This window comes from Piliocolobus tephrosceles, chromosome 5 (genome assembly GCF_002776525.5).
Source record: "Piliocolobus tephrosceles isolate RC106 chromosome 5, ASM277652v3, whole genome shotgun sequence".
Lineage (NCBI taxonomy): Eukaryota > Metazoa > Chordata > Mammalia > Primates > Cercopithecidae > Piliocolobus > Piliocolobus tephrosceles.
Genome location: NC_045438.1, coordinates 87,242,126 through 87,261,972, shown reverse-complemented (window position 1 = coordinate 87,261,972; position 19,847 = coordinate 87,242,126).

The following is a 19,847-nucleotide window of genomic DNA, read 5'->3' as shown; positions in this document are numbered from 1 at the left end:
AGATAGATAGATAGATAGATAGATAGATAGATAGATAGATAGATAGACAGATACGTCTTCCATTAGTTCTGTCCCTCTAGAGAACCCTAATACAGAGCAAACAATGAAAAGAGGTTACTTTAAGATTTTTAACATCTAAACTAAACTGATGACATGTCCTGTGAATTACCATAAGGGAGGGGCAAATATTATGATTCTTAAGGAATCCATAATATTTGTGGCTTGTCTCTCACTTGAGGCATAGAGTATGGGAAGAAGATATGTGGAAAGGCAGCTTCTTTAAGACAGCATATGCAATCACTGCTCCAGAGTTCCAGATCAGACTCCTGCTGGCAGCCAGAGCTCCCTGAAGACAAAGGGTGGTTTTTCTTAGAGAGTGTTTCACCCTTTCAGTCCTGGATTCAAATCTGAGACTTAGGTTCCTTGCTGCCATTGTCCATGGTTCTGACCCACCTGGACACAAAAGCCAGGCTGTGTCAGAGGCTAAGGAGGAGTGAAGGTACCAACTGTCATGCTTCCCTCCAGCCTCATCTCTACCTGTTCCAGGTGCTGACTCCTGTTTGGGTTCCATGTCTTCTATGACTGTCAGAACCCCAAAATATTATGTGGTGTTGACCACCTACAATTCCTCACAATTGACTGCACTGACCAACACTTCTTATACTTACTGAAGAGACAGACATACTGCAAATTCAGTGTATTTAAGAATGTTGTGGAATACTCATGCCCTTCTCCTTCAGTGTTCTGATTTTTTTAATTGAAAACTCTTTGTTTTAGTAAGACAAACTTTTCAAAGTGATCATTGATATATAACTCAAATCCCCCTGCCTTTTAAAAAAATGATTCCAGCTACCCTATAATATGCACTGCTTCTCCTGACATTTTGTACCCATGACAGTCTAAGGGTTACTGTCATCTTTTCACTCACCTTTTGCACACCTATCTCCTCCCAGAACATCTAACCTCACTTGCAGTGGGTTTGCTTGAAAATGGCCTTCCCATCAAAGAAGTTTCAGAAGCAAGAGTTTTAGTTTATCTCCTGCTAAATAAAGTCACTGTGACCCGAGTTGCTCAAATGAATTTTAGCAACAGAGAAATTCATTTAGAAAGATGACTTGTCTTCATTCTACCAACAAGATTATACAAATGACTAAAGCTAACCCTTTATCCATACATTCCAATGAAGAAACAACACTTTAGTGAGTGTGGCATTTTTTCTACACAACATGTATTGTCTTTAAAGATACATTTCAATCTTATTTCCATTATCAACTTCTAATACGTGTGAGTGTATGTGTGTTTGTGTGTGTGTGTGTGTGTGTAATGGCTACTATGGTGAGTCATTTTCAAGACAGCATTTTAGCTGAGTGGTTGAGAGCTTGTATGCTGGTATCAGACCTGGTTCTAATTCAGTCTTGGTAAGTGACCAGCTGTTGACTTTGGGGCAAGTTACCCAATGCGTTTGAACCTGTTAAGTGGAAATAAAAATACAAAAGTCAGAGATTTATTGTGAGGATTACAAGAGGTAATGAATTATTGACTTTTTTTGTTTTATTTTGTTTTGTTTTGTTTTGTTTTAGAAGGAGTCTCGCTCTGTTGCCAGGCTGGAGTGCAGTGGTGCGATCTCGGCTCACTGCAACCTCCGACTCCCTGGTTCAAGCGATTCTCCTGCCTCAGCCTCCTGAGTAGCTAGGATTACAGGCACCCACCACTGTGCCCAGCTAATGTATTTTTAGTAGAGATGGGGTTTCACCATGTTAGCCAGAATGGTCTTGATTTCCTGACCTCGTGATCCACCCGCCTCGGCCTCCCAAAGTGCTGAGATTACTGGCTTGAGCCACCACGCCCAGCCCTAATATTTTGGTATAACCCTAATCTACCTGTTTGATAAGTTGGCATTTTTATACCTTATATTTGGTTAAGTGAAAATGCCCCTGCTAGATGTTTGCTCACATCACTTACTTGAAGTTGGTGAGGTTGTTGAGGGCTTTTAGTTTAGACAGCATCTATCCTTATTTTCTCGAATATTTACCCAACCCCAAATTCCTATCAACAGTTTGGAGATGATGCCAAATATTAAGGACTTTGATTTCATTAAAGCCACCTCAGCCACATTTAATCTCCACACTAACTGCACGTGCTAAACTCTGTCTGTGGTTCTTCATGAAACAAGTATAAAACTATTGCTGTGGTTATCTGCTTCCTGCAGCACCATTTCTTCTGTCCTGTCAGATTTCTCTTCTTTGGAATATAATTGACTCCATGAACCACACAGCCATAAAATAAACAAACTTATCAACAAGCCTCCCCACCAAAAAAAAAAAAAAAAAAAAAGCAACACTTTTCATTAAACTGAAACTAAAATATTCAGTAAGAGGTCATTTTCCACACACTTGGGATATTCTAAAGGAAATGCCACTCTAACCTTAGCTGTCAACACATCAACAAAACTGTTCCCAAACTCTGAGATAGTTTTCTCTGACCCTCTGGAGAACACTTAGAAATCAAACTGTGTTCCATGTCAGTTTCCTTGCACCCCTTGCCCCATATTTAGAATTTCTGTGTTTGACACTCTGATTGTTTGTCTCTTTCAATTGGGATCTTCATCTCTTGGCTTACATCTCTCTACCCCAAACATAAAGTCCAGAAGTTTTCCCCTAACTACAGCCAACATCCTCAGTCCTTATTTCCTTGTCCCAGGTTGAGCTCATCTTTTTCTTTAGGATTTGAAACAGTAAACTTCCAATTTAGAAGTGGACAAATAAAACACAAGTATTGAAGCAGGGTTCAGATTACTGACCTGATAATAATGACAATAAAATTAACCAACAATAACGTTTAATTGACTGAACACCTAATGTGCCACCAGGTACTTCAGAGAGATGAGATTTAAGAGCCACAGCAACCCACTAAGTCAAGACATTGGGGCTCAGAGGGATTACTAACCTTCCCAAGATCCCACAGGTAGTAAGCAACAGGTCAGCATTCCAAGTCAGGACTGTCCGATTCAAGAGCCTGTATTTTTAAATTATTCATCACCACACTTGGTTTCTCAGACTTACTAGGAAAACTAGGGCTTCCCACAGGACAAACTAACAAGACAAGTCAAGTAACAACTCACATACCCAATCTTTAGTTTATGAAACAAGAAATGTGAGACAATGTCAAACTGGGGCCCTTTTAGTTGAGGTCAGTGAACTCCATCCTAGAATCTCATTCTCTTCATACATATTCCAGCCCTTGCTACAGTGTCTGGTAACTGCAGATTTTGTGCTATATGTCTCCTCCTCCCAACCAGTTTGTGAGCTCCTCAAGGGCAAGAACCATTCTGACTTTTCTGTGCACCTGAGCACTCTGTGGACCTTAGCAGCAGTTCTGATACACATTTATTGATTAATCAAAACTGAGTCTAGGATTTGGGATTATTACATCTCTTTCCTGATTCCTCTCTGACTCTTATCTGCTCATCTTACTTCTTTATGTTTCTATTCTTTTTTCCCTCCATTGTGTATTTTTTTTTTTTTTTTGCAGTTGTTCTTATCAGTTGGGATAAGATAATAGCAATCCAAGAAAAGTAGTCCCTTTCCACTAAAAAAAGGAATCTGAGTCATGAGGCCTCCAGCTTCAAGACTGTACAAATAATAATCCCTCCTTCAAATCTAAGGTATATAGAGAATTAAAGGAAAAATTGAAAACACTTCAAAATATGCACTCAATTTCAATAATAAAATTTCAAAATGTAGAAACCCAGGGATGAGGGGATAAAGAAAGGTTTCAGCTCAAGCACCAGCATTCTGTAATTAGTGCCTGCTGAGTGATTTGAGTTGAGAAAGACTCTGAGGCTAATCTAGAGCCGGTGAGAAACAATGCTAAGATTGATTAGAAGATGGGAAATGGACCAACAGATGTCTTCTATTGGCCATTCTTGGGGTAACATATAGTAAAATAATATAAGCTAACTCTTGTGCAATTTCAGATTTTTTAAGTATTGGTCGAAAGGAAATAATCAGGATTATAGACATGCCTGTGTGTACAGAGAGACGTTACAATCCATCACTTTCCACTGTTGTTTGATTGCTGCATTCCACTGTATGTAACTATATTTTATGTTCTTCATTGTTTGTAATCAAAATCGAAAGTCCAGAAATAACAGGTATGGAGAAATACAGAATTTCTAGAAGCGACCATTTAGTTGATAGTTACAATCAATATGAAAGGCAGCTAGTATTCCAGATCATCAGAAGGGACCCACAATAGGAGAAGGCAGCTGAGGGTAGAGCAGCTCCCTGACTAGGAGTAATGAAAACTAGAACACGTGGGAAGGTACTCACATTTCTAGCAAGTGGCCAGGGTAATAGCAGTAATAATAAATAGTAGCTTCTCTTACTTTTGACTACCTACATTATTCCAGGCCTTGATTGAGGCACTTCACCTACATTATCATCATAAAAATATTCCTAAAAGTTGAGGCAAAGAAACTTGCCCAAGGTTAAAGAACTAGCCACATTTCAAAACAAAGTCTATTTAACACACCACACTGCATTTTGTACCAAATTATTTAATGGCTGACATAGAAAGGGTCAAATCATGAAAATGACCTGGAACAGCCTGTGGATATGAGTAATTAAATGACATAAATAAAAGTTGACTCTTTGTTGTCATTTTAAGTGACCTTAGTACTTAGAAGTCTTTTATTTAAAAGTATTTTCTATTTTTTCATGACTTATTTTTTTTTAATTTACTAGTTCTATTCTTGGCTATTAAAATCTACTGATAAGCATTTTTGGAGTAGATGAGTCCTTCATGCTGTTTGTTGACTACCATACTGAGCATATCAGATAGGATTCTGGTAGCAAGTGACCAAACATCCCATTCAAACAACCTTAAGCAAGAAAAGATGTTTTACTGGCTGATATAACAAAGAAGACCAGCTCATATTGCTTGATTCGGGTTTCAAACAATGTCATCTGGACCAGTTTCTCACTTTTCATTCCCCAGCGCTGCACCCTTGCCATTGGCTTTGGATTCAGCCTCCAAGTAGATGGAAGACATCCACAGTAGTTCTCCCTCCTCTCTTCACAAAGTCAGGCTTCAGGAGGAGAGCATCTGTGTGACTCCCAGGAGCTCCATGAAAGGTCTCATAGAGTTCATTGACTCTTTTAGGATCACATGCTGTCCTTGAAGCAACCCTTATGGCTGAGGGGCTGTGAAGAGTTGACTGACTTAGGTGTAGAACCTACGCTCAAGTGGGGCCAGCACCACTTAAGCCGCATAGGCAGAGGGCAAAGGATGACTGCCCAGAGGGAATTTGTGGCAGTGCAGGTACAGAAGAAAAGTTTACAGATAGCAGAAGTCAGGATCTATGTGATAAAACCAACAAAGAGGAGCCCCAACAATCTCTTCATGGCAGTTCTCACAAGTAAAGTCATAGTAGTACCTAGGAGGAATTTCAATGTCTCCCCCGTACACCCACAAAAACTTCATGGCAGGAACATCATGATTAAAATCAGTGTATGTTGCCTCACTGAGATGTACTCCCCAGGCTCCCACCAGGAAAGTAGAATTTCTCCTTTAATGAACATGAATTACAGGTCTCAGAAATGTGCCGCAATTCCAGAGAGAAGCTCCAATCCCAAAATGAAGAACTCTGTTGTTTTAGGCCAGCGGGAGGAAACTGGACACTGGGAGTTATCACTGAAATATGCATTGTGGCCTTAGTGAGCCAGTCACATGAACTTTTATGCTCTCTTTTCACTAAAAAACAAAACAAAACATAAAAACAGAACTCTGTTGAAACAATTTCCAGGAGAGAAAAAATGCAGCCAGAAACTCAGGAGGCAAAGTTTAGGGAAGGGTTCATTAATCCTAAACCTGAAAGCAAAAAGTCACAATTCTCTTCAACTGAAGTCATAAATGACAACAGAAGTGGGTGGGAGATTTTCCCTATTAGGGGAAAAACAGTCTAAGATAGCAATGAGTAGAGCTGGTGATCCTAATGGTCACCAATTTAACCAATTTGGAAAATTTGGAAAAGTTTTATAAAATACCTATCAGTTCCCTTGATATAAAAGGGAGGTTATAATTTTGAGAAATAGACATTCCTGTGATCCTCACATGGGCTATTGGTCACTTACTAAAGAAAGCAGCAGGGCCAGGCGTGGTGGCTCACACCTATAATCCCAGCACTTTGGGAGGTCGAGGCAGGTGGATCACCTGAGGTTAGGAGTTTGAGACCAGCCTGACCAACATGGTGAAATCCTGCCTCTACTAAAAAATATAAAAATTAGCCGGGCATAGTGGTGGATTCCTGTAATCCCAGCTACTCGGGAGGCTGAGGTAGGAGAATTGCTTGAACCTGGGAGTTGGAGGTTGCAGTGAGCCGAGAACATCCCATTGCACTCCAGCCTGGGCAACAGAGCAAGACTCCTCAAAAAGAAAGAAAAGAAAAGAAAAAAGAAAAGAAAAGAAAGAGGAGAGAAAGAAGGAAGGAAAGAAGGAAGGAAGGAAGGAAGGAAGGAAGGAAGGAAGGAAGGAAGGAAGGAAGGAAGGAAGGAAGGGGAAAAAGCAGTAGAATGGCATGGGTGCAATGATTTCTGAATGGGACACGAGTGCTTAACAGGCTAAGATTTAAAGGTAAGGGCAGAGAATTCCTATGGATGTGGTAGGAAGGAAGGGAACCAGAAGCAATTGCAGTTCTTAAGACAGGAAAAGATCCATAGGTGAAAAGCAAAAGGTTTCGTTTTTCTTCTATGGAGATCCTAGGAGAAAAGAAACACAAAAGAAAACTCAACAGCTATATCTCTAATCACCTTAGGCAAACAACTGATCTATCCAAATCTCAATTGTTTCATCCATTTAAAGTAGATTCAAACTTTCTTCTGAGAAGGAAGCCCTGCATCTTTTATGATTGAAAAATCTTGACTTACAAGTCTATTTGTCATCCACATTACTCAAATGATTTCGGTCAGATTTGGGAGACACTTACAAGATATTTGTTTTTCTAGTAATCCTTTTATGTTTAATAATAAATACTTGATTGTGAGATTTTGAAGTTTGTTTCTGAAACTAAGGGAAAGATGAGGATAAGGAAGGCAGTAGAAATAACACCAAGGAAAGAAACTAATAAACATTCTGACACTTGTTTTGTAACCCCAGAAATGTTGGAGCTTTTGTTTACCAGATGACTGTCAGGAGAATCCAATAAAAACATTTGCAAATAAATCTGTACCCTAGAACAGTATTAATAGAAACACAAGCTCTGCACACTGCCATAAAGCAAATCATATCAGCAGGGCCTCATGGGTCTTGTACCAGAGACAGAGGAATCCGGTCCACTCACGTTGCTTATCAGGAGATCCTGGGGCTCCCTCTACACCTAGGGGGTGTCTCTCTACATTTTGTTGTGGAAAACAAAGTTCAAAAGACTCTAGAGGCAACAAAAATAACAGCTGAACAATTAAACTAAAGTCGTGAATGCATCTTCTCTTCAATGAAGAGAACAGATAATTCATTTGAATTACCAAATTTTAAGAAGGTGTGATGTGCCATGGTTGAGGAGGCAATCTGACTTTAAAATCATTATAGGTCTTTAAAGAAATACAATGTTATTCTACAGAATATGGATAAAATAAAAGCAAATTTTGTGTCAGAATGGGGACTGGCAATCTTGCCAAAGTCAGGGGGAAAGTCTTCTCTCTCCAGCTCCCTGAGGGTGGGAGAGTGTTTCCCAGCAGGAGGGAGGGGACAGGCTTCAGCTACCTTCATACCCTCTTGAGTGGCTGCTATTTTGGCCAAGTGGGCCTCCAATGCTGCTGTGGGAGAAATGCCCCAGTCTCCAGCTCTGGCATGTCTTATGTACACAAAGCAGGCATTTCCACACCTTCTGTATGGCCCTGACCAAGTGTGGAATCCTCCAACTCAAAGGGCCTTGAGCTGCACTAACAAAAGAAAGGAATAATTCATTGGTGCCTTTAGTGTTGGTATTCAGAGCCCAAAGCACACTCCAAAGTCAATTTTTTTGGTCATCCTATTAAGCAGAAAGAATACACCTCACCTTGCTTAGGATAACAGTGTGCTTAACAGATATATTTTTAATACTCTGACTTGACACCTTCTGGTTTACAAACGAGTGGACTCTGGATAAATGAAGTTTAACATAGTCAGTGAAAGTGCTCATATTATCTAAATGCCTGACTTACAAGAAGTTACATAGAATTAAAATACTATTAGTGGTAATATGTGAGAGATGCTATAGCTACTCATTGATGAAATATTAAAGATTTTTAAAGTCCTCATGTTTATAAAAAAAGTAAATTCAGTTTTGAAGAGATTTTGATCAAATGATAACAATTTTGAAACTGTAATTAGAGCTCTCAGGTAGAAGATTGGGGTAAATGTATCACATTCAGACATGATTTTCAGGATAACTAAAATGAGCACTGAACACAGAACCCTGCCAGGCACATCACCCACAGACCCATCCCTGGTAGCATTTTATATCAAAGCAACCAACACAAATCACCCTAGCCAGACATGTCAGCATCTTTGTTTCTCAGAAATGAATTTTATATCAGTCTAACAAAAGCACCTTTTACATTATAAATGGACTTCAAAAGGAAAATATGAAAGTTTATTGAACTTTATTCATGCACATTCATCCAACAAATATTTATTGAAGCTCTTAGACCCTATTGTGGCAGGGGACAGGGGGACACAAAACTACATGAGACAATGCCTATATGCCAGGAGCTCACAATATTGAAGGGTGGGGATACATGTGTGCTAGCCCCCCCTCCCCTCTCCAACCTCCCTCCTCACTTAGATCAATGCCCCAGGTCACTCAGTCTTCCCTAGGGCTCTGTGGGACAGGCACAGGATGGACAAAGTGTACTTTGGTGGGAAGGGTGAAGGGATTACTATGCAAGCTCCTTCTTTTCTCCTTTGTCCCATTTTGGGGTTGGATGGTTCATCTCTATGGAAGGTACCTTTACCTGCAAGGGACTAAGAGTACCTTTGCCTGCTCAGGCCATGGAAGAGAACGATGTCTTCAGGAAAGCAGGCAAAACCCTCCATAACCTGTGGCTCCAATCCCATCTCTCAAGCCTTAAATCCTACTCCATTTCCATTATATCCACTCACTCCTTTCTGAATGCACTGCAGTTTGCTTTCATTCAAGCTATGTCCTACTGATCCATTCCTACTTGTCTAAGTCTCATTCATCTTTTCAAGGGTCATCTTCAATGCTTCTTCTTCCATCAAATGTTTCTTGATCTTTGTCCCTGACCTCACCCAGTCTAATATACATTTTCCCTCCTGTGAGTCTTCATAACTGAGTTTATGTCAACCCCAAGGAATTTATTATGCTTCAACTTACATTAAACAATTTAGGGACTTCTTATTCACTCATTCTCATGAGACTGCAAAATGCTTGAGAGCAAGTCTGTGTTTAATTTGCTTTTCCCTCACGGGACAAATCAGAGACAAGGTTGGCCTGCATTTTAAAATTTATTTATTTAACTAACATTTATTAAGCATAAACTATGTGCCAGACATTGAGCTAGAGATTCAATGGTGAGTATAAATCATTTCTCCACCACCAAGGAATTTATACTATAGTGACCAAATAGTCAATGATTAACAAATACCTGATAAGTTAATCAAAAGAGCACCCCTTATACCCATAAACATCTGTCTTTCTTAACCCCATTCTTTCTCTTCCTCCATATGCTCTTTTAAATTCATTTCCCTAAACAGTAACTAAAGGCTTCCTACCTAAGGAAAGACTGAAAATGAAGACAAAGATTTAAGAAAAGAGATATGTTATACTCTGAGCATTTCAACTGGTGGTTAAGGAGAATGCTTATATCTTATGGTTGACATTTATGAGCCCTTACAGGCAAGGAAGGTATCCTCCCCAGTGCCTTGTAAAATGGTAAGACTTTGTCTGAACAAATGGTACCATCTTTATAATGAAAATAATAGTAATAATAAATGAGTAGCCTTTGTTGGAGATTTTGGAAAAGTAGGCTTTGTTGGAGCCTTTGTTGGAGATCCCATCAATAAAATATACTGAGAAGTTGAAAATTTTGAAACTTCTAATGTCTGACAACGACCAAATAGGTGTTAAAGACAGAGAGGTGAAAGGTAAGAGAAAGGAAGATGTCTTCAAAGATGAATAAACATCCTTCCTACTCCTTCTTAGCATGGTTCTTCTTCTAAGACCAGCCCCCAATTAAGTGGCAATGCTCATTAGGGTTGTATGCCAGTTTTTATGAGTTATTTTATACCATCCTATGGCTGCAACTATCAACCCAAGACTCCTAAATCTGTATCTTCACACCTCACTCTTTCTGAGCTCCAGATTCATATACCCAACTGATGCTGGCATTTCTACCTGGAAGTCCATGGCCCCAGCAAGCACCAAAACTGAAATGTATTTTCATTCCTCTTTCTCTCACTCTGCTTCTCCTCAACTGGTCTCTGTATTAGCAAGATCCTTTGCTGGGACTGCTCTCTGAAGTTGCCACCCCACCTTCAGCACTAGGAAACATCCTACAATTCTCCCAGTCTCAGCTATAGCAGAGCGTTTTTTAGGAAGGACACCCTGAGCCAGAGAGCAGAGTTAGGTGGTCCTTCCCTCTATTGGTGGGGTACCATGTCCCTATTTCTGTTAGAGCTCATATTACACTGTTTTGTAACTTTGTGTTGACTGACTAGATCATGATCCTTTAGAGCAGTGGTTCTCAGTCCTGGTCACACACTGGAATCACCTGGGAAATTTTAAAACTACTAATGCCTGGAACCCACCCCACCCCCAACTCTACCCCCGAATGTAATTTAATTCATATGTGGTACAGCCTAGCTACTGGAAGTTTAAAAAATCTCTCCAGATGATTTTTATGCACAGTTAAAATTGAGAACTTCCGGACTTGAGAAGAGTAATTGCATCTTGATTATCTTTGTGTGTTACACATGTCAGGTATTGAATGAATAAACAATTACAACACCTATCCAGACACCTAAGTGAGAAGCCATAGAGCCCCAAACCCCATTCATCACCAATACCTGTCAACTGTACTTCTGAGAAGTCTCGTTTATCTACCCTCCCATTTATACATAGAATAATTACTTTATTTTTGGCACTCATTTTTCTGCCAGATTATTACATTTTCCTCCTCATTGTCTTCTTGTCTTAGAGTTCCCCCCAAGTTTCCCTCTAAACTATCACTAGAATTATTTTGCTAAAAGTCTAACCATGTCCCCTTCCTGATTAAAATGGATTTATGTTGCCTACACAATACAATCTAAACTTTGCCAGATGAGATACTTAATTTTCCTCCTTCTCTGCCTGGCTACTTCTATTTCTGCTTCATGACTCATCTCAAACATCAACTCTTCTACCAGGCTAACTCTTCCCCCACTCCACTTCTTCCAGGAAAATTTATCATGTCCCCTCTTTGCCTCCACAGCACTTGGTATATGTCCCTCTTACAGCCTTTTCTGTTGTATGTTGACATTATTTGCTTAAATATCTATGCCTCATACATGAACTCTTTGAGGGCAGAAACTTGCCCTGTTATCTTTGCATCCTGATTGCATAGCAATCCGGTACTTCAGTAAATATATATTGGATGAGAGGATAGATTAATGAGAGGAAAAAAGAGAAAGACAAATAATGGTGTTTCCATTTAGAGGAAGGAATAGCCCAAAAGGGTGAGGAGAGAGAAGGGAAACTCCTGGAGGAAAGCTAGATGCCTACTCTACAGGAATCTGTCCTCAGACACAGAAGCCCTGAGCAGTGGTGTCAGAGGCTGGAACACCTGGGTCAGGCTTAAGTGGTTGTTTGTCCCTACAGCCTTTGACCACAGCCTCCTTGTCGACCCAGTGCTCCTTATGCAAAATGACCCCAACCTGAGTGTATCTACCATTAGACATGACTCTGAACCGTTTGATATTCCTGGGGAAAGCTTTTGGCCTTCCTTTTCCAATATGATGTCTACATATTTAAAATTAATTTGTCACTCTAAAGAAACAAGAATTTACAACTTGGATTCTTTTTTTCTCACATCAAAATTGGCCATATATCCTATGATTTGCTGTATTAATGTTGCACTGTAGGAATGCTCTCTTCCCAGAGAACAACAAGAGATGACTATTCTTTAAGCCCTGAAATAGTCACGATCAGTCTGAATGCTTGCAGATGCATGTTTTATTAGTGGGGAATGAAAGGTGTAATAATCTTTTTCTCTAGACCAAGGAAGGGTGGACCAACTTGCCTATAGCATTGGCAACTGGTCTACACAACATGCCTCTTTTCATTGTTACACTTCCTGCCCAGGTTAGTCAGGAGGCTAATTATGAAACCAGTGTCTGTGATGATTACACGTTAGGTGTGAACTGTACAGTCAGTGATAATTACAGTTATTGAAGTGACCATTTGTGTTTGATTGACAGAACACATGCATCTCTGTGGACAGCATAGTATTTCTTACCCCCTATCAATAGATGCTCTACATAAGAATGTACTACATTTCTGAGGAAACATAAGAGAGTATTCATGAGAAAAGTTCTGTGTTTCTGAGGATAAGAGGGGATCCTTTCATAAGGACCCTCCTGAGGCAGGTGATTTAGAGATGAGAGTGGTGAAGCCATCCTCACATGGTGAACAAGAATTCAGGACAGAAATATAGTTATAATTATGTATTAATCAGGCTTCACTTTGACCTACTACCCTGTAACTAAAATTCACTAGATGTTGACAATTTACATCACCATTGTTCCTATAGATGGGACTTCTGACATTAGAATCATAAGGCTTTTGTTTAAGAATTGCTTAATGTATTTTTCAGATCCCAAATTCCAGTGAAACAACTGACACCAACCAGTTTGAAGATCCCCACAGAAGAACAGAATCAGCATGAGAATACAGTTTCATTTCCCTGTCCCATGGCTTCACCCTGTACACTTTGACTTAACCATCTCCACACTTAGGCCCACTCCAAAACCTTCAAAAACCCTATCCCTAAACTCCTTGGGAAGATGAATTTGAGGTTTCCTTCTATTTCCTCCTTCGGCAGCTCTATGATTAAACCTCTTTATCTTCTGCAACCGGCTGTCTCGGTGTATTGACTTGCCAGGTATATCAGGCAACAGACCTATTGTGGTTACAGTGGTGGGGCAGTGGAGAAGTTTGGAAAACCAAAAGTGACCATGTGTTTAAAGCCCAGCAGTCCCTAAATTCACCCAGACCTGCTCTAACTCTGCTCAAGCCTTAGACAGAGAGGAAAACACATTCTATACTTGCAATACTGCTTTAAGAAACCTGTTGTTGTCCTCTGAACATGACTAAAAAGTATTAGGAGTCCATTCATTTAGCATTATCAAGAATGAATTATTGAATACAACAGAATTATTGCCTTTACATCATCAAATATTCATTAGATACTATTCAGACCTATAGTTACACACACAAACATACACACACAGAGTGCTTTGTTCAACCTCACAAATGGCTATTTCCCAATAGTCTTCAAAGTAATAAGAAAAATTAGCATTGTCACTGACAGGTAGGGTTACTGCCTCTGGGGCTGGCTCCACAATGAATGCCAATACGAAGAGGAAAAGCATCCCAGTGGAATATGGAGTTCTCTGTGCAGGTGTTTTCTGGTGGGACAACTTGAGTATTCTGTTTAAACTGTTAACCAGTTGACAGTTTCCAATTCCAACCTTCTCCATCATTTCTGAAGAACAACCTTAAATGTCACTAAATGGTTCTAACATGACTTCATTGTTTTCTAATTTTAATCTAAAACTAAAAAGTAAGCATTAGCACAGGTCTTGCATAGATTATGATTCTGTAATAGTGCTGCATAAGCCAGAATTATCCCCAAACTACTTTAGAAGTTTGCACACTGCTCTGCACTACAAGTCAGCATTACTTGGCTAAATGTTCTGATATTCACATGGAAGAAAAAAATCTTGTTCATTGGTGGTTAGCAGTTCTTATTAAAATTTGCCACTGATTCATGAAGAAAGGGCTTAGTAGATCAAAAAGGACAATATTCTTCATATATTATACAACTACTAAACTTGCACCTACTAGTCAGTAACTTAAAACAATATTCTTGCCAAAAGGTGTGTGAAAAGTAGGAAATTACACATGATAAGACAAAACTTCAGCTGTAAAAATGGAACACTTTGTTAAAATTAAGGGGGAAGCCTACAGGCCAAAGTTCAAGCCTTCCCCCCAATCCAGGCAGGGCCCAGATCACCATAAGCAGCATCACTGACTTTATTTTTCTCCAAAATTTTCAAACGTTATCCCACAAATGAATGTCTCATTCTATGGTCCACTTTGGGCCACAGAGACAAGGAATGACTATTGCACACCCAGACACGTGCATTTACAGGCACCCATTAACCAAAGTCACAGCTAAGGATTCAAAGATCTAGAACTCCATGATCTGGGGGACATATTTGAAGGTACTTCATATATTCTTGGCAATTGCTTATACTCAAGACTTTCAGTAGGCATTCTGAGAATGCAAAATAGAAGTCTGACCCCTAAAACCTAGGGCCCTCTCTGGTGATGGTGCAAATCCACTTAATATTAGAACCAGGAAGATAAACCATTAATAAAACAAGTCCATCCAGCATAAAAAGAAACAGCCTCACCATCCAGTTAATTTCATGTCAAATCATACGTGAAATATTATTTTCAGAAGACATTTTGAAAGCAAATGCAATTCTAAATTTGCTAGAATTCTAGGATGCCAAACTTATCTGCCAAAAATAATATCTTCATCAATGTAGCCTTATGTCTTAGAAAGCTTTCTAAACCTTACTAATAAATGCAGATTCCCCATGTTGACAGCAGTAGTAAGTAGATTCTTACATTTGCTAAAAGCAGATTATTAGCTACTCCTCTTTTTTCTATTTTGTAAATTTCCAGTTGGTGTAAAATATTTTACAACAACTGTTCCAGTTGTTCTGACATTGTCAATTACTTTTTAGGCTAGATTTTTCTAACAGAGACTGAAGAAAAAATGGGAAACTTTTTATTAAATGCAACTTCTCATTCACTCCTCTGACATCCATATCCAAGCCTGATTTTATTTCCAAAATGTCACAGGCTTTTTCAGCTCATCTCATTCCTTATAGAAATGCCCACTCCATAAAAGGAAAAGTAAGACAGCAGCAAAATTCCAAAAGATAATTTGGGCATAGTGGTTTCTGAACAGAAGCCAATGTGATGAACACCAACTGGACTTTTCCAACACTCCCTCCCTCTGGAAGTCTATTTATTCTGCACTGACTGGAAACCATTCAGCAGTGTTGGATGTGTGACCTTCTCCTACACCTCTCCAATGCAGGAGGACATTAAAATACAAGCTGCAAATCCATTGAGAGAGAAACTGCTGCCCCAGACTTGAGGCCTCTTTCATATTCAAAGATTGACTTCAATTGACTGGGGGTCCACATAAATAATATATTTCTAAACCAAAAGAGCTTCCCTGAGCAATTATTCTCATCAGAAAAGTTTCTATGAGGTGCCAAGAGAATTATTTTAAGAAATGTTTTTAGAAGTTTCTTGACCTCAGAATTTTTTCAAGGTGTCAACTTGGGCTGATCCCCAATAACAACAATCCATAGCTTAGTCAGATTTCAGGTTTTAAAGTATGTGGCATTTTTAAGAAGTCTCCTCCCTGCTTTCCTTCAAATATAGGCCAAAATTAAACACAAGTTCAAGCCCATTGTTGTGTTTTTCAACCACAAATTTTCTCTCTCCTTCCTCCACCATCACCTCAAAATTCAATCATCAGAAGGTAGAAATGAGTAGGAACGGTCCAACATTATGGGACACCTCTCAAAGGTTTCCTTGCCTCAGCTTTGCAAGTATTTCAGATCCTTGATTGTTCTTAAAATTTACAGTTTGATCTGGCAGTACTCTCTGAGTAAATCCAAAAAAGAAAATGCCACTCTTCTAAAATGATGAAAAATAATCTCTTCAAAAATAGGAAGGGTCAATCTTAGAGATCCACAGGAAACTCTGTGTTTTTCTCTAGCCAGTTGAGGACCCACTTGATTCCAGATGTAAAACCAAGGCAGAACTGAAAATAATGGGAATAAGTGGTTATACTCTGCAGGATGAACCAATTCTGGCATAATATAAACTTCCCGAGAAAACATGAGTGTAAGTGTCACTTTGCTAGAAATAGGTTAGGCTTCCAGGGTAGGAAAATAGCCGGAGGTGGCAAAAATGCAATACCTTCATCTCTGCTTATGAAATTCAGTGTCATCTTTAAATAGTTATTTTTTTCTGACTCCTAATCAATAAATAAGATCCAAAATATTCTTTGAAATTTACAATGAAATGAGGAATAAATGATTCCTAAATCACCATTATCTCATTTTATTTATTAAATCAGTATTAAAAATAATCCATTATATATAAAACATTAAGCTATATGCATAATGTCTCTACCAATTTAAATTCTTTCTGAGAGTGCACAAGGGTTCCCTTTCCTCTACATTCACTCCAACTCATTTTCCTTATGCTTTCTTTTAGTAGTTTTATGGTTTCAAGTCTTATGTGTAAGTCTTTCATCCATTTTGAATTAATTTTGTGTATGGTGTAAAACAAGGGTCCAACTTTATTATTTTGAATGTGGATATCCAATTTTCCCAACACCATTTATTGAAGAAACTTTCTCTCCGCATGTATATTCTTGGCACTCTTGTCAAAGATTAGTTGATTATGTATGTGTGGGTTTATTTCTGGGTTCTCTATTCTGTTCTATTGGTCTATGTGTCTGTTTTTATGCCAGTGCCATATTGTTTTGATTATTATAGCTTTGAAATACAGTTTAAAATCAGGAAGTGTGATACCTCTTATTTTTTTATCTCTTAAAATCTATTTACTTGGAATCTTTTGTGGTTTCATGCAGATTTTAGGGGTTTTGTTATTACTTAGAAAAGTTTTTTTTAATACTTTAAGTTCCGGGATACATGTGCAAAATGTCAGGTTTGTTACGTAGGTATACATGTGCCATGTTGCAACCATCAACCCAACATCTATATTAGGTATGTCTCCTAATACTATCCCTCCTCTTGCCTGCCACCCCCTGACAGGCCCCGAGTGTGATGTTCCCCTTCTTGTGCCCATATGTTCTCATTGTTCAACTCCCATTTATTAGTGAGAACATGTGGTGTTTGGTTTTCTGTTCCTGGGTTAGTTTGCTGAGAATGATGGTTTCCAGCTTCATCCATGTCCCTGCAAAGGACATGAACTCATCCTTTTCATGGCTGCATGGTATTCCAAGGTGTATATGTGTCACATTTTCTTTATCCAATGTATTATTGACAGACATTTGGGTTGGTTTAAAGTCTTTGTTATTGTGAATAGTGCCACAATAAACATACGTGTTCATGTGTCTTTATAGTAGAGTGATTTATAATCCTTTGGGTATATACCCAGTATGGGATCGCTGGGTCAAAGGGTATTTCTAGTTCTAGATCCTTGAGGAATCACCACACTGTCTTCCACAATGGTTAAACTAATTTACACTCTCACCAACAGTGTAAAAGTATTCCTATTTCTCCACATCCTCTCCAGCATCTGTTGTTTCCTGACATTTTAATGAATGCCATTCTAACTGGCGTGAGATGGTATCACATTGTGGTTTGATTTACATTTCTCTAATGACCAGTGTTGATGAGCATTTTTTCATACGTTTGTTGGCTGCATAAATATCTTATTTTCAGAAGTATCTGTTCATATCCTTTGCTCCCTTTTTGATAGGGTTGTTTGTTTTTTTCTTGTAAATTTGTTTAAGTTCCCTGCAGATGCTGGATATTAGCCCTTTGTCAGATGAGTAGATTGCAAAAATTTTCTCCCATTCTGTAGGCTGCCTGTCCACTCTGATGATCATTTCTATTGCCGTGCAGAAGTTCTTCAGTTTAATTAGATCCCATTTGTCAATTTTGGCTTTTGTTGCCATTGCTTTTGGTGTTTTTGTCATGAAGTCTTTGCACATGCCTATGTCCTGAATGGCATTGCCTAGGTTTTTTTCTAGGGTTTTATGGTTTTAGGTCTTACATTTATGTTTTTAATCCATCTTGAATTAATTTTTGTATAAGGTGTAAGGAAGGGGTTCAGTTTCCATTTTCTCCATATGGCTAGCCAGTTTTCCCAACACCATTTATTAAATAGGGGATCCTTTCCCAATTGCTTGTTTTTGACAGGCTTGTCAAAGATCAGATGGTTGTAGACATGTGGTGCTATATCTGAGGCCTCTATTCTGTCCCATTGATCTATATATCTGTTTTGGTACCAGTACCATGCTGTTTTGGTTACTGTAGCCTTGCAGTATGGTTTGAATTCAGCTAGTGTGATGCATCCAACTTTATTCTTTTTTCTTAAGATAGTCTTGCTTACATGGGCTCTTTTTTTGCTCCATATGAAAATTAAGATAATTTTTTCTAGTTCTGTGAAGAAAGTCAATGGCAGCTTAATGGGAATAACATTGAATCTATAAATTACTTTGGGCAATATGGCCATTTTCATGATATTGATTCTTCCTATCCATGGGCATGAATGTTTTTCCATTTGTTTGTGTCCTCTCTTATTTCCTTGTGCAGTGGTTTGTAGCTGTCCTTGAAGAGGTCCTTCACGCCTCTTGAAAGTTGTACTTGTCAGTATTTTATTCTCTTTGTAAGAATTGTGAATGGGAGTTCACTCATGATTTGGCTCTCTGCTTGTCTATTATTGGTGCATAGGAATGCTTGTGATTTTTGCACATTGATTTTGTATCCTGAGACCTTGCTGAAGTTGCTTAAGGTGTTTTGGTGCTGAGACGATGGGGTTTTCTACATATACAATCATGTCATCTGCAAACAGAGACAATTTGACGTCCTCTCTTCCTATATTAATACTCTGTATTTCTTTCTCTTGCCTGATTGCCCTGGCCAGAACTTCCCATACTATGTTGAATAAAAGTGGTGAGAGAGGGCATCCTTGTCTTGTGCCAGTTTTCAAAGGGAATGCTTCCAGCTATTGCCCATTCAGTATGATATTGGCTGTGGGTTTTTCATAAATAGCTCTTATTATTTTGGGATACATTCCGTCCATCAATACCTAGTTTATTGACTATTTTTAGCATGAAGGGGTGTTGAATTTTATCAAAAGGCCTTTTCTGCATCTATTGAGATAATCATGTGGTTCTGTTTATAGTATGGATTACATTTATTTATTTGCATATGTTGAAACCGCCTTACATCCCAGGGATGAAGCTGGCTTGATCATGGTGGGTATGCTTTTTAATGTGCTGCTGGATTTGGTTTGCCAGTGTTTTATTGAGGATTTTCACATTGATGTTCATCAGGGATATTGGCCTGAAATTTTTTTTTGTTGTGTCTCTGCCAGGTTTTGGTATCAGGATGATGCTGGCATCATAAAATGAGTTAGGGAGGAGTCCCTTTTTTAACATTGTTTGGAGTAGTTTCAGAAGGAATGGTATCAGCTCCTCTTTGTACCTCTGGTAGAATGAGGCTGTGAATCCGTCTGGTCCTGGGTTTTTTTTTTTTGGTTGGTAGGCTATTAATTAGTGCCTCAACTTCAGAACTTGTTATTGGTCTATTCAGGGATTCAATTTCTTCCTGTTTAGTCTTGGGAGGGTGTATGTGTCCAGAAATTTATCCATTTCTTCTACATTTTCTAGCTTATTTGCATATAGGTGTTTATAGTATTCTCTCATGATAGTTGGTATTTCTGTGGGATCAGAGGTGATACCCCTTTATCATTTTTTATTGTGTCTATTTGATTCTTCTCTCTTTTTTTCTTTATTAGT